This window comes from Vicia villosa, linkage group LG1, assembly GCF_029867415.1.
Source record: "Vicia villosa cultivar HV-30 ecotype Madison, WI linkage group LG1, Vvil1.0, whole genome shotgun sequence".
In the NCBI taxonomy this organism is placed as follows: Eukaryota; Viridiplantae; Streptophyta; class Magnoliopsida; order Fabales; family Fabaceae; genus Vicia; species Vicia villosa.
In genome coordinates, this window is record NC_081180.1 from 1,583,204 (window position 1) to 1,595,345 (window position 12,142).

Consider the following 12,142-nt stretch of genomic DNA (forward strand, 5'->3'; position numbering starts at 1 on the left):
TATTGGAAGGAGTATTGTGACCATTGGAGATGCTGGAAGTAATAGAGGATTTTACTTGACGAAGTTTATTTGACTATGTCGGGTGAACTTGTGAGCGTATGTAGAGAATTTGAGCAATGTTGCAGGTCAACCGTTAGAGCTTTCTCTTCATTGGCAAGACCTTGTGTGAGGTATTTAGCTATCAAGATAGATAGTTGCAGGAATTGTGTACCCTTGTGGATTGCAGGGCAGTTATGCCGTTTAAGGCTGAAGGAAGAATCAAAGTAAGAAGCTTGGTAGTACAAGGAGGTAGATGTGGAGCAAGTCAATCTAAGCATATGGAAATTAGAAGTCAGGACCAAGAATTCAACAAGCATCTGTATGACACAATAAGGATTTGTTTGGAAGTAAAGTTGGAATGTCGTCATTAGAGAGAGACGCTGCACTAGAAGAGTGTTGATTCGAGATAAAGGAATAAGCCAAAGGAAAAGAAGTGGGAATCAGTACCATGTGTAGAGCAAAGGTGTTAGAACAAAAGTGTATTGGTGGATTGTGTTTCTTTGGGTGGAGTAACTTCTAGGTGAAATCGCGTAGTTATCCGAAAGAGGAATTTTAGCAATGATTCATTCCCTTGTTAGAAGAAGATGTGAGAAATTGTCGTCGTAATAACTGAAAGGAATTCGAGGACGAATTCTATTTATGGGGGGGAGAGTGTAACATCCCTAATTGTCTAAGCATAAGTGTATATATTATGAGTTAAGAGAAGATTGGTTGGAATCAAAGAAGTTAGTTGAAATTGGACCAAATGGCAAACTTGTAGTTTACACATAGTTAAAGGACAAGATGGTCAATTCCACTTGAATAAATATAGTAAGGGGTTGTTTGGTAGAATAACTTGGTATCATTCATTTGTTACAAAAAAAAAAGAAAAGAAAAAGAAAATCAGAATTGTGAGAGAGAAGTAGAGGGGAAACGTGAATGGGAAGGAGAGGGAGAAAGAGTTCATCTTGCTTGATCAAATGGGTTGCATGTGTGAATCCTTGAAGAATCTTCATCATCCAAGTGAAGCAAGCTACCATAAAAGTGGATTACTACCAAGAGATTTAAGGGATCATCAATATTCATCTCCATCCATACTTCAAGAGATTTAGGGTTTGAGAACTAAGAAGCATGAATGGGTGTTCTAAGAAATTGATGAAAGGTGCAAAATTCGGATTCCATGACTAGCCTCTACTAAACAGGTGATAACTTTTCTCTGTAACTCGTATCGATGCGAATCTTGATTTTCTGGAATCTACACAAAATTCCCTTCAGTTTAGACACTAATTTTGTTAGCTGGATGTTTTTTATGAGGTTGGAATGTGTGTTTGAAGTTGGGGGTCTGAAGCTGAATTATGCAGAAAATCTGCGTGCAAATTATCGAGCTTTGGAGCGACACAAGCGATCAGAAGCAGAATTAGAATATCTTATCAGGTGAGTTCCATAGTTAGAACTTGGGGTATGAATTGGGATTTATGCATGATTAAGGGTTTAGGTAGTGATCAATACCTTGCATGTGGATTTAATCGGTTAAATATCTGTTCTTTTGATGCAATTGTATGATATGGACGGTTAATATATGATGGGATTCGTATTTGGATTGTTGGGGAACCTATGGATGAGTTAGAACTCTTTTGGAACTGGTTTTATGCAAGAAAAATATGATTTTTGCTTCTGGTTCAGTAAGCAATCGATTGCAGGGGTCAAGCAATCGATTGCACTGTGAAAAATTGGCATTCTGCGCTTCTGGTTCAGTGAGCAATCGATTGCACACCAGTGCAAATCGATTGCACCTGACAGAAAATCATCCTTTTACTGTTTTGACCATAAATGGAGTTCCGTAACTCGGAATCAGGCGCCGTCGGAGGCATTGGAAAGCTAACGGAAAGGGCTACAAGATGCCTAAGCTTCCACAACCTTATCCTAATTTTAAGTACTAATTAAACCCATGTGAATATTATTGTATCGTGGTTACTAAACGATAATGCTCGGATAATTGATTCGTTAATCACTCTAAGGGCCTTGCTGCCCAAGTGTTCCTTCAATTGGGTTGTAGGGATCATGGAATGAGTGGTAATGTAAATCAAATCATCCACGTACACTAAAGATGTTGAGGTCTTAGAGCTTGTGAAGCTAAGCATGTGAACCAAGAGGCGAGGAGGTCTTATAACTTGGTGCAACTTGCGTACGTCAATTAACAAAATATGGATATGGTAAGCTGAGCCTTAGGATATCTAAACTAAGGTATATGAACATATTCTAGCCTGATATTCCCTCTTTCCTATCAAGCGACTTCTTCTGAAATTCTACAATCTAATGGTGTAGTAAGTATGTGACGAGGGGTTAGAGGACATACAAAAGGACAGTAACTGCGAGTAGGCACGTTACATATATGTTGGCTACTTCTTGTGAAGAAATTCCAAGGATGCCCCTGTGCCACATATATTGCAGGCATTCTCGGGCTTTGGTCTCGGGAATGGGTCGACTCCTTAGTTCAGGAGTTATTCTTCGGGGATGAACTCCCGGGGATGTGTACCTCACCTTCTCCTTTTGTTGTTTCCTTGTGGGTGAATTTCTATGTGAGATTTGGACCCAGGAAATTGGACGAGTTGAATCGTTGTAGCGATTCAATGTCGGTTCCATGGTTCTCTATAGTCATATCAGTTACTTACCATGTAGATTGAAAAGGTATGGTTTGGGGTCTTGTTTCGAGGGCAGATATGCAGGTAAACCCGGAAGACCAGACCTTGAGGGTAGCTCCCGACAGAAGGTTGGCAGGTAAATCCGGAAGACCTATTCTGAAGGAAACATGTACCTAATATTCGAACATGTGATATGTTCTCAGTGGATCCAATTGGGTGGTCAGTGGACACTCAATCGTGGTGCTACGAGTTGATGGGCTTTCCTGTACTGGATAGTGAGGAAACCTTAGGATCTGAGATGGATCTGTAGATTATGTATGTACCTTGTAGAGCCGAGAGGACCCATAAGATAGGGGAACTCACTGAGATTTAGTAATCTCACCCCATTCATCTTATTATTTTTCAGGTACCATGCAAGATCGAGTTTTGCTAGATGCTTGGATCAAGAGCTTTAGATCGGATGTCGTGAAGACTATGCCTAATCTTTTCTTCCGCTGTGTATTAATATCTCTATGTAGATATATTCATTGTATCCAACTTCAAGATGATTTTGAAATGTGTACACTTATGTTATTATTCCTGACTTTTGTATGTACTCAGTACCAGTTATTAGTATTCTGCTGATATGATTCTAGACACACATTGGTAGGATATTACACCTAGGAAATTTAAAAAGCATAGAAAAGACAAAGTATAGGGTAGTGCTCCTAGTTTGCTTGCTCAAAACAAGGAAATTGTTTTTCACACCTCTTTCAAAAAGATAAAGGCTACGCTTTTAAGCTAAAGTTCTTTTCTCTTCAAAAATCTCTTTTCCAAACAAACAATAAACAAACATGAGCTAAGCAAACTAAAAGCCCACAGAGAACTCTGGATGAAAAGGGTGCTTACACCTTCCCTTTTCATAACTTACCCCCGAGCCCGTTTCTTCTAAAAAAGGTCTTTTTCTGTTCTTTTTACCTTTCCTGAAATTGGACAAAATAAAAGTCGGTGGCGACTCTTGCTTAACTGCACATTTTCAAAAAGTCAGTTCTCCCACCGAGTTACAGAACTGGCGACTCTGCTGGAGATATTTTTAGGAGGGGTTTACCTTAGGGCTTAGATCACCAATTTGTTTGTTTTGATTGCTTTACTTTTCAAGGTTGCTTGGGTTTTTTAGAAGATGAATCCTATACCCGGATTCGAGTGCACCTTAAGATAGGAGCGGCATAGTCATGGAGACCTCCCTTGTGCATGCTTGGGATTGGTCAATATGAGAGTTCGCACTTGAGTTAGGCCTCCACTGGTTATTATGTACCTCTTTTGCATGAGAGAGGTTTACGTATGTACCTTTGGGTGCGTCGAAGCTCAAGGATCTTTAGTCACCTTTAACCCATCTTGACTTTTAAGAACGTAGTGGGAGGGCTATTCTTGATGCATGTCAAGTTATGGTCGCGACCCGATACTACAACTTAGATAGGTTTCTTCTTAAAGTATCATTGCATGGTATGCATGTACCATGTTCGAGGGTGCTTTAGAGGGGCTGACAATTCTGAGTAACTGGTAGAACCCTGTTACTAAATTCACTCCTACCCTTAGAAGTACCTATTGGGGAAGGGTAGTCACCTGGTCAGACTTCATGCAAGCCTTTAAACTTAAGGATACTTGTGTGACTTGATTGTTATCTAACCTTTTGATTTCCCTGCAGGTTTTGTTTGTAGGACTTACTTGTCCATACTACCTTATGCTTTTACATAACCAGTTGACTAACCTTTTTCAAGGATCTTAAGGATTTAGGACGCATAATTTCCAGGTACTATTATGGAAGGACTATCAAGATCCTAAATTTCTATCAAGGGCCAAGAGGGTTTATTTTCCTCTAGCTAGATGCCTTTGAACCCAAAGGTACATTTCCTATCAAGGGGCAAGAGGATTTATTTTTCTTTAGCCATATGCCTTCAAACTCAAAGGCACAGTTCCTATCAAGGGGCAAGAGGATTTATTTTCATCAGTTATTTATTACTTTTATTTTACTGTTTTGGAAGCATGCAGTCATGTTCCTCTCTATGATTTGTACGTCTCTGAAGAGAAGAAAAGAGAAAAAATCCAGTTGGACCATGATGCATTTTGGGATGAAAAAGAAAAACAGGAAAAGAATGAAAAGGAAATGTTGATAGCATGCCCCAACAAGAGACGTTTAAGTTCTGGCAGTAGCAGCCGCATGTTGAAAAGAAAAAAGAAGTCCAAGGTCGATCTTTCCGACGAGGATCTCTGCGACGAGCGTATTGGCAATGAGTATATTCACAATTGAGAAAAACAAGAAGACAGTGAATCTGATCACAACACCAGAGAACATGATTATGGAGTAGAGCCTCCGTCTCCAATGTCAGAGTCATCGACAGACTACAATGATCATTTCGATCATTAGTTTAAACTGGTTTTTCAATTTCATTATAAATGTGGAGTACTCGTTCAATTCCATTTTGTTTCATAGTCTTTTGAGATCTACATTTTGATTAACAATGTACTAAGTAGTAACTGCTTCAATGTAATTCAACTATAACTAGTTACTTGGTGTATGTGTAGTGGAATGATACACTCCAATCAATTTAATAACATAACAACTTCAATTCAATAATTTTGTGTCTCAATTTCATTTCCTTTTTTTCTTTCTTGGACTGTAAGCTACGTTCTTACACTAACTCTTACTATGTCATTTGAGAATAGTTATTATAAATGTTTTCAATTCTGAATTAATTCTCACTAAAGTTATGAATGTTACCTTAGTTTAATTGTTATGAATGTTACCTTAGTTTAATTATTATCTGAATTAATATTAAGGTTAATGATTGAGGTTGATGGTTTGATTTGTCTCAATTGAAAGAATTAACTATATTGAGTATGTGACGTGCTTTAATATGTACAATATAGACCCAATTGGACATTAGGAACATCCATTTCTTATATATTAAAACCAAGTATAACTTTTTCTTTCATTTTATATATATTATACTGTAGCAGTTTGTTTTGACATATATGCATGTTACTTTTGTTACATGATATAGTATATGGTTTTCTTGTTTTAGTATAATATATATAATGTTACAGTAGCGCTATATTATAACTATGTCTTAGTATAATATATATATATATATATATATATATATATATATATAACTATGGTTATAGTATGTTGACTTTATATAATATATGTATGATAACCAGAGCCATATTTTATAAAAAATGACTGATGCACTTTACACAATCAATCACAACTATGTATTTAATTAAATAGCTCTTTTATTTTTACAAAAATTTATTGACATGACATATTGATGATTTTCTATTGGATGACAGTAAAACTATTTTACACTGTCGATTCATATCCATTAAACCTTATTTCATATTATATTCACAATACCAATTTTGTGCAATTTTTTTAATGACACTAAATTGAATTAAATTGGCTTTGACAAATTAATATATTATTGAAATTAGAATTTTGCAAAAAATTCAAATATGTAATTAGTTTTTCAAAACAAACATTAAAAAAAAGTACCACCGAAAAGTAGCGCTAACTCATGCAAACAAGTGATCGGTTCGGATAAAATACACATCCAAACACAAAACTAATTACATATTTATAAACTAGTAATATACCCGTGCGTCCGCACGGGTAAAAATTAGTTAGTAGTTTAAAATTATATTATAAATTAAGAATTATTTTTATGTATATTTAGCTGTAAATTGAAAATAAGAATTTTGTACCTCAAATAAAAATAATTATTAATTAAAATGAAATAGGTATTTTATTGATAATGCCCCGTGAGAAAAATAAATTTTGACATTTGAAAATAAGTTTAATTGTGTCTCAAATAAAGACAATAGTTAATCAAAATAAAAAATATATTTTGTTGATAGTGACCCGTGAGAAAAAATTGACATTTAAATATGAAATTTGTGTCTCAATTAAAGACAGTTATTAATTAAAATAAAATAAGTATTTTGTTGATAGTGAAATGTAAGAAAAAGAGAAACTTAGTTGATAGCGGTCTATGAAAAAAAATTGACATTTTAAAATAAGAATTTTGTGTAAAATTTAAAAATAAATTAATTAATATTTTTAATATAATAAAGTATTTAAAAATAGATTCATTAAGTGATAGCTCAACATCTATAATTTTGCAATTTATTTGCTACTGCACTATTTTAGTAAATTAGGAAAACATTAAAGCAAAATAATATCACAAAATAATATCATTAAGTGGATCTAAACAATGTGGTTCCAAATTATAAGGATTTGCAGTCGTATGGATGATAGGCGTTTTCGAAAACAAATAGGCTTTTTCAAAAACATCCAATGCTCTGGATTTTGAAGTGACATTTAAAGAAAATTGACAGATTTGAGTGTGTACTTGTTTACGAAGAAATCTTGATTTATAGCCGTAAAATAAAAATGAAGGACAACAGGCCATGCTGAAGTGAAGGGTGACCGTGGTTGCATTAAACAAAAGGATTAATTGCAAAACAAAAGCATGAGCGATGCAACCTGAACTGCCAAAATGTGACCAACAAATATATTTAATCATAGAATAAATGAATTAATATAAAGAATGTTATGATATCATAAAAAAATAAAAATTATTTATTTATATCTTAGTTATCAAAATCAAAATCTATTCAATTCAAAAGACACATTATAATTTGTCCTTTGCAGTAAGTGATTGAAATTGCCTCAATATCTTCATATGCTACACATCCATATTTTCATAACTTCATATGTATAGCTTCATGTGTAAGGACTAACAAATCAATAATTTCAATTTTCTGACTGGTTTTGCACCACAATGATACCTGAAAAAACGAATGGACAACCAAATGAAACACAATGATATTTCAAACAAATAAATTTGTAGCTTGAAATGATACCTCAATGACAACCAAATGAAACACAATGATATCTCAAACAAATAAATTTGCAGCTTGAAATGATACCTCAATGGCAACTAAATAAAGCATAATGCATATTCAATTCTTATATCCATCAGAACCCCAACCCGCCTGTGTAATACATAACTAAAAGTAATTTTTACAAAGTAATGAATGCATATCATTTCAATTAAGATTGAATATTATATTGTATATTTTTAGAAAGTAGTGAATGCATATCAATTTTTTAAGATTAAATATTATACTGATGCACAGTATTAATACAGGTGAAAACTTCTTCCTTGAGTCTGCGCCGTCTTAAAAACCAAACCCTAATCTTGCTAGTTCAGTTCGTGTGTTTTACGTGAGCGCGTTGAACTAGTGTGCATGTAGAATTCCCCGGTATGGTCATTCGGGAAGTCCCTCCGAGGACGACTCCCATACAATTCTTTTCCTACGTTACAGTTGGCTTCCACCATCATTACTTTTATTATTATTATTATTATTATTATTATTATTATTATTATTATTATTATTATTATTTATTATCTTTTCATAATATTATATTCTAAAACCCTATTACCCTATTAGAAAAACATCAATCTCTCTTACAGGAGTAAGAATGTTATCAATTATAAACGATATGGAGAAACAGTATTCAAAGTTATTGTAAATGAATTTGAAATTGCTTTGAAAATAGTCTTAAAATGCATTTATGAACACCCTTTTCAATGGTTGTAAAGACAAAAGAAAACCATGGTGAAAAGACACACAAAAGCAAAGCAAGTACAAAGGAAAAACACAGTATAGAAAGAACATGGTGAAAAGAGCATAGTCAAGAACATAGTGAAAAGACAAGTTATAAAAGACACACCTTTAACAGGACATTGACTTCGTCGATAATAATCCCTTTGCGAAAGAGACGATGAAGTATGAGTTTTAGTGTGCGACGAAAACGAAGCCTGTAATACCTTAAAAAATCAAATAAGAAATGCAAGTGAAGAGCATGCAAAGAAGAAATATTAAGCAAGGTTTAGTGTAAACATTGCAAGTGAAGCCTGTAATATTGTAAACATTGCAAAACTACAACCAAAACATTTTGAAAATACACATAGAGCAAACTGGTTATAGATCTACGTTTTATGAGTTAAAATAAATAAAAAGAAACTAATTTTAAATATGAAAACAAAAGTTACAAAAGAAAGCATTACCACCACATGTTATTGACTTCGACATGAAAAGGAAACACACAATCTGGATGAGAAAAGTTTGAGAGAGAGAGAGAGTGTGTGTGCGTGAGCTTTTGGAGAGAGAGTGAGCAAAAACAAATTGTTGGAAGTGTGTGAAAGTACAAAAAATTTGGTCCAAAGACAAAACAAAAGATATGTTGGGAACTGGGAAGGTTCTAATGTCTATTGGATAATTACATGTGGCAAGATGAGAAATGATATAAAGGTAGGAATAAATTGTTGTTTATGATAAGACAAAAATATCCTTTTTGATGTGTAATTTTTAAAATGGAGAAGGGCAATTTAGGGAGTATGGTGGCCTTTTCTAATAATGGCTAGATAGTTGATTGACAACGCAAAAAATCAAGTCAAATGGTATATGAGTTCGTGCAAAATGGCTAAGGTATACTTTTTCCATTTTTTGGTTTCGACATAATCACGGGTTCGAATTACATGCAATTTGGGTTGTTTTTTTATGCAAATATTTAGTCGAACCACAATAATTAACAAGCATACATCACATATGAAGATGAAATGGAAGAGAAATTATCAATGTAATTAAAGAAAGGTAGATTTCGATATCGCATATGAGGGGCTAGATATAATGTTTTGGTTGATTTTTTTTAGTTACTTGAATTGTGATTTTTGGTGTTAAATTAAGTGATTTACGACTTGCAATCAACAAGCTATTCATACAAGAAACTTAATGGCTATGGCATAGAAAAGGTGGAGTTTCAAGGCTTACAAACGGAGTGGAATTTGTTTCGGTTGTTGAATTTAACGAAATTAAACAAAAAGAAACTCGGAAGACTTCAAGAGGTAATTTTTTGAGCTTCCAAATAATTCTTGCTTGATGATAAGATGAATACAAATTTATGATGATAAAAAATTGATAAAGTTTGAATCTTAGATTGACGAATATTGATGAATGTGATGATTCTTGAATTGTTGAACTTGATGGAAATTGAATAGAAACTTATTGAATGCTTGGGGTTAAGCTCCACCAATTTTAAGATTTCAATGTGAAATCTTAAATGGTAATGAAAAACGAGCTTTGGTGAAGGTGATGACAATGATGAAAAAGTGTTGAAGATTAGAAATTAAAGAATTGTTATAAATTATTGAAGAATGATGGAGAGAATCACAAATGAAAAAACTGATAAGAATGGGTAAGCCTCAGAATGGGTCTTAACTTTTTCGTTCATTATATATATATATATATATATATATATATATATATATATATATATATAATATGTGAGAATTAGATCGAACTCTAGTGGTTCAAAGAGTAGCTTTTTGTTTCGACAGAGAAACTGTCGAAGACCTACACAGTGTAGTCGAAATGTGTTCTAGTATGTTGGTGTCGAAATGTTAGGGTTGTTAGTATTTTGAATTGGGCATGTTTGTTAAGTCCAACTATTTAAGTTAGCTTGTACCTTAAGTTGGCTTGTAATGGGTATTTATGGAAAAAGCTCATTAGTTTAGTATGATATATTTATTATAAATAGCATACTAGTCTCTCATCATTGCATACAACAAATCCTAATTTAGGGTGCGAGGGTTATTTGTTATTCTTGTAACAATTGTAATCTTGTTTGAAGAGAAAGTAAATAATAGCAGTTATAACCAATTCCTTGTTGTTCTTCTTGCCTTCCTATTGTGTTTCCTATTATACTTTGTTCTTGGCATCATTTTCACAACAAATTGGTGCAGTGAGCGTGGAGAAGATGCCTTCAACTAAGTATGAGATTGAAAATTTCGCCGGAGTGAACGGTTTCGGTCTGCGGCGCTTGAAGATGAAAGCCCTACTGGTTCAACAGGGTTGTTTGGAAGTGTTGAAGGGAGTAGCGGCCATGGATGTTGCGTAAACGGAAAAAGAAAAAACGGGCATGATCGACAAAGCCCACACCGCAATCTTGTTGAGCCTTGGTGATAAGGTTCTTCGACATGTATCAAAGGAGATGACGACATCAGGGTTATGGGTGAAACTTAAAAGTTTATACATGACCAAATCGCTAGTAAATCGACTCTATCTAAAGCAAGCTTTGTATTCATTTAAGATGATTGAAGACAAAAATGTTGGTTGAGTAGTTGGATATGTTCAACAAGATGATTCTTGATCTTGAAAATATTGATGTGAAGATCTATGATGAAGATCAAGCGATGTTGTTGTTGTGCGCTTTGCCTAGGTCACATGCTCACTTAAAAGAAACTCTCTTGTATGGAAGGGATTCCTTGACCTCTAAAAAGTTGAATCAACATTGTATTCTAAATACTTGAACGAATGAAAGGTGCATAAACCGTTGACGTTTGGTGAATTTTTGGCCTTTAAGGGAAATTTTTTGTAAAGGATGGTAAGTTCGACAAGAACAAGGGCAAAATTTGGCATAAGTCTTACAATGACGAAGCATCTAGTATTCGATGCTATCATTGTAAGAATGAGGGTCACACAAGAAAGGTGTGTTATGTACGCCTGAAAGATCATGGAGGTAAGGATAATGGAAACGCAACCATTTTTCAAGATGATTTCGAATCATCTGATGTTCTTGTGGTTTCAAGTGGTGACTCAACTAAGGAGTCGATTATGGATTCAGGTTGCACTTGGCACATGACTCCAACGAAAGACTTGTTCGAGGAATTATGTGATCAAGATGGTGGATTTGTATTGCCGGGAAATAACAAATACATATTTTTTATGTGATCAAGATGGTAGACTTGTTTTGAGATAAGACAAATACATATTTTTTTAAACATATTTAGTTATTGAAAATGTATTGTATCTTTTGAAGAACTTTAAAAAATATAAGATAAAATTTTAAATTTGATTCTTAATATTGTGGTTAATACGAATTTTAGAATTATATGTTTAATAATAAAATTACTTATTTCTTTATTTAAAGAATTTTCTACTTATTATAAATATAAATATTTTTAATTAATTATTAATTAAAGGGATGGAGTTATTGTGATGATATAAAATAGAGTTAGTGGGATGAAATTATTTATTAAAGTGGTTCGACAAATTTTGCATCCACGAAACCTTTGTCGAAGACTGAAATTTGGCACATAAGATTGGGCCATGTCAGTGAAAGGGGTCTGGTCGAATTAGGAAAATAAAATCTGCTAGGTGGAGACAAATTCGAAAAGCTGAAGTTTTGTGAACCACGTTGTAATACGGTGGGAGAACTGACTTTTTGTTTTGTTTTTTCGCAAAACATATTGCGGTAAGCAAGAGTCGCCACCGACTTTTATTTTATCCAATTAGGAAAGGCAAAAAGAACAGGAAAGACCTTTGTAAAGATTTTGAGTTCGGGGGGTAGGTTATACAAAGTATTAGCACCCTTG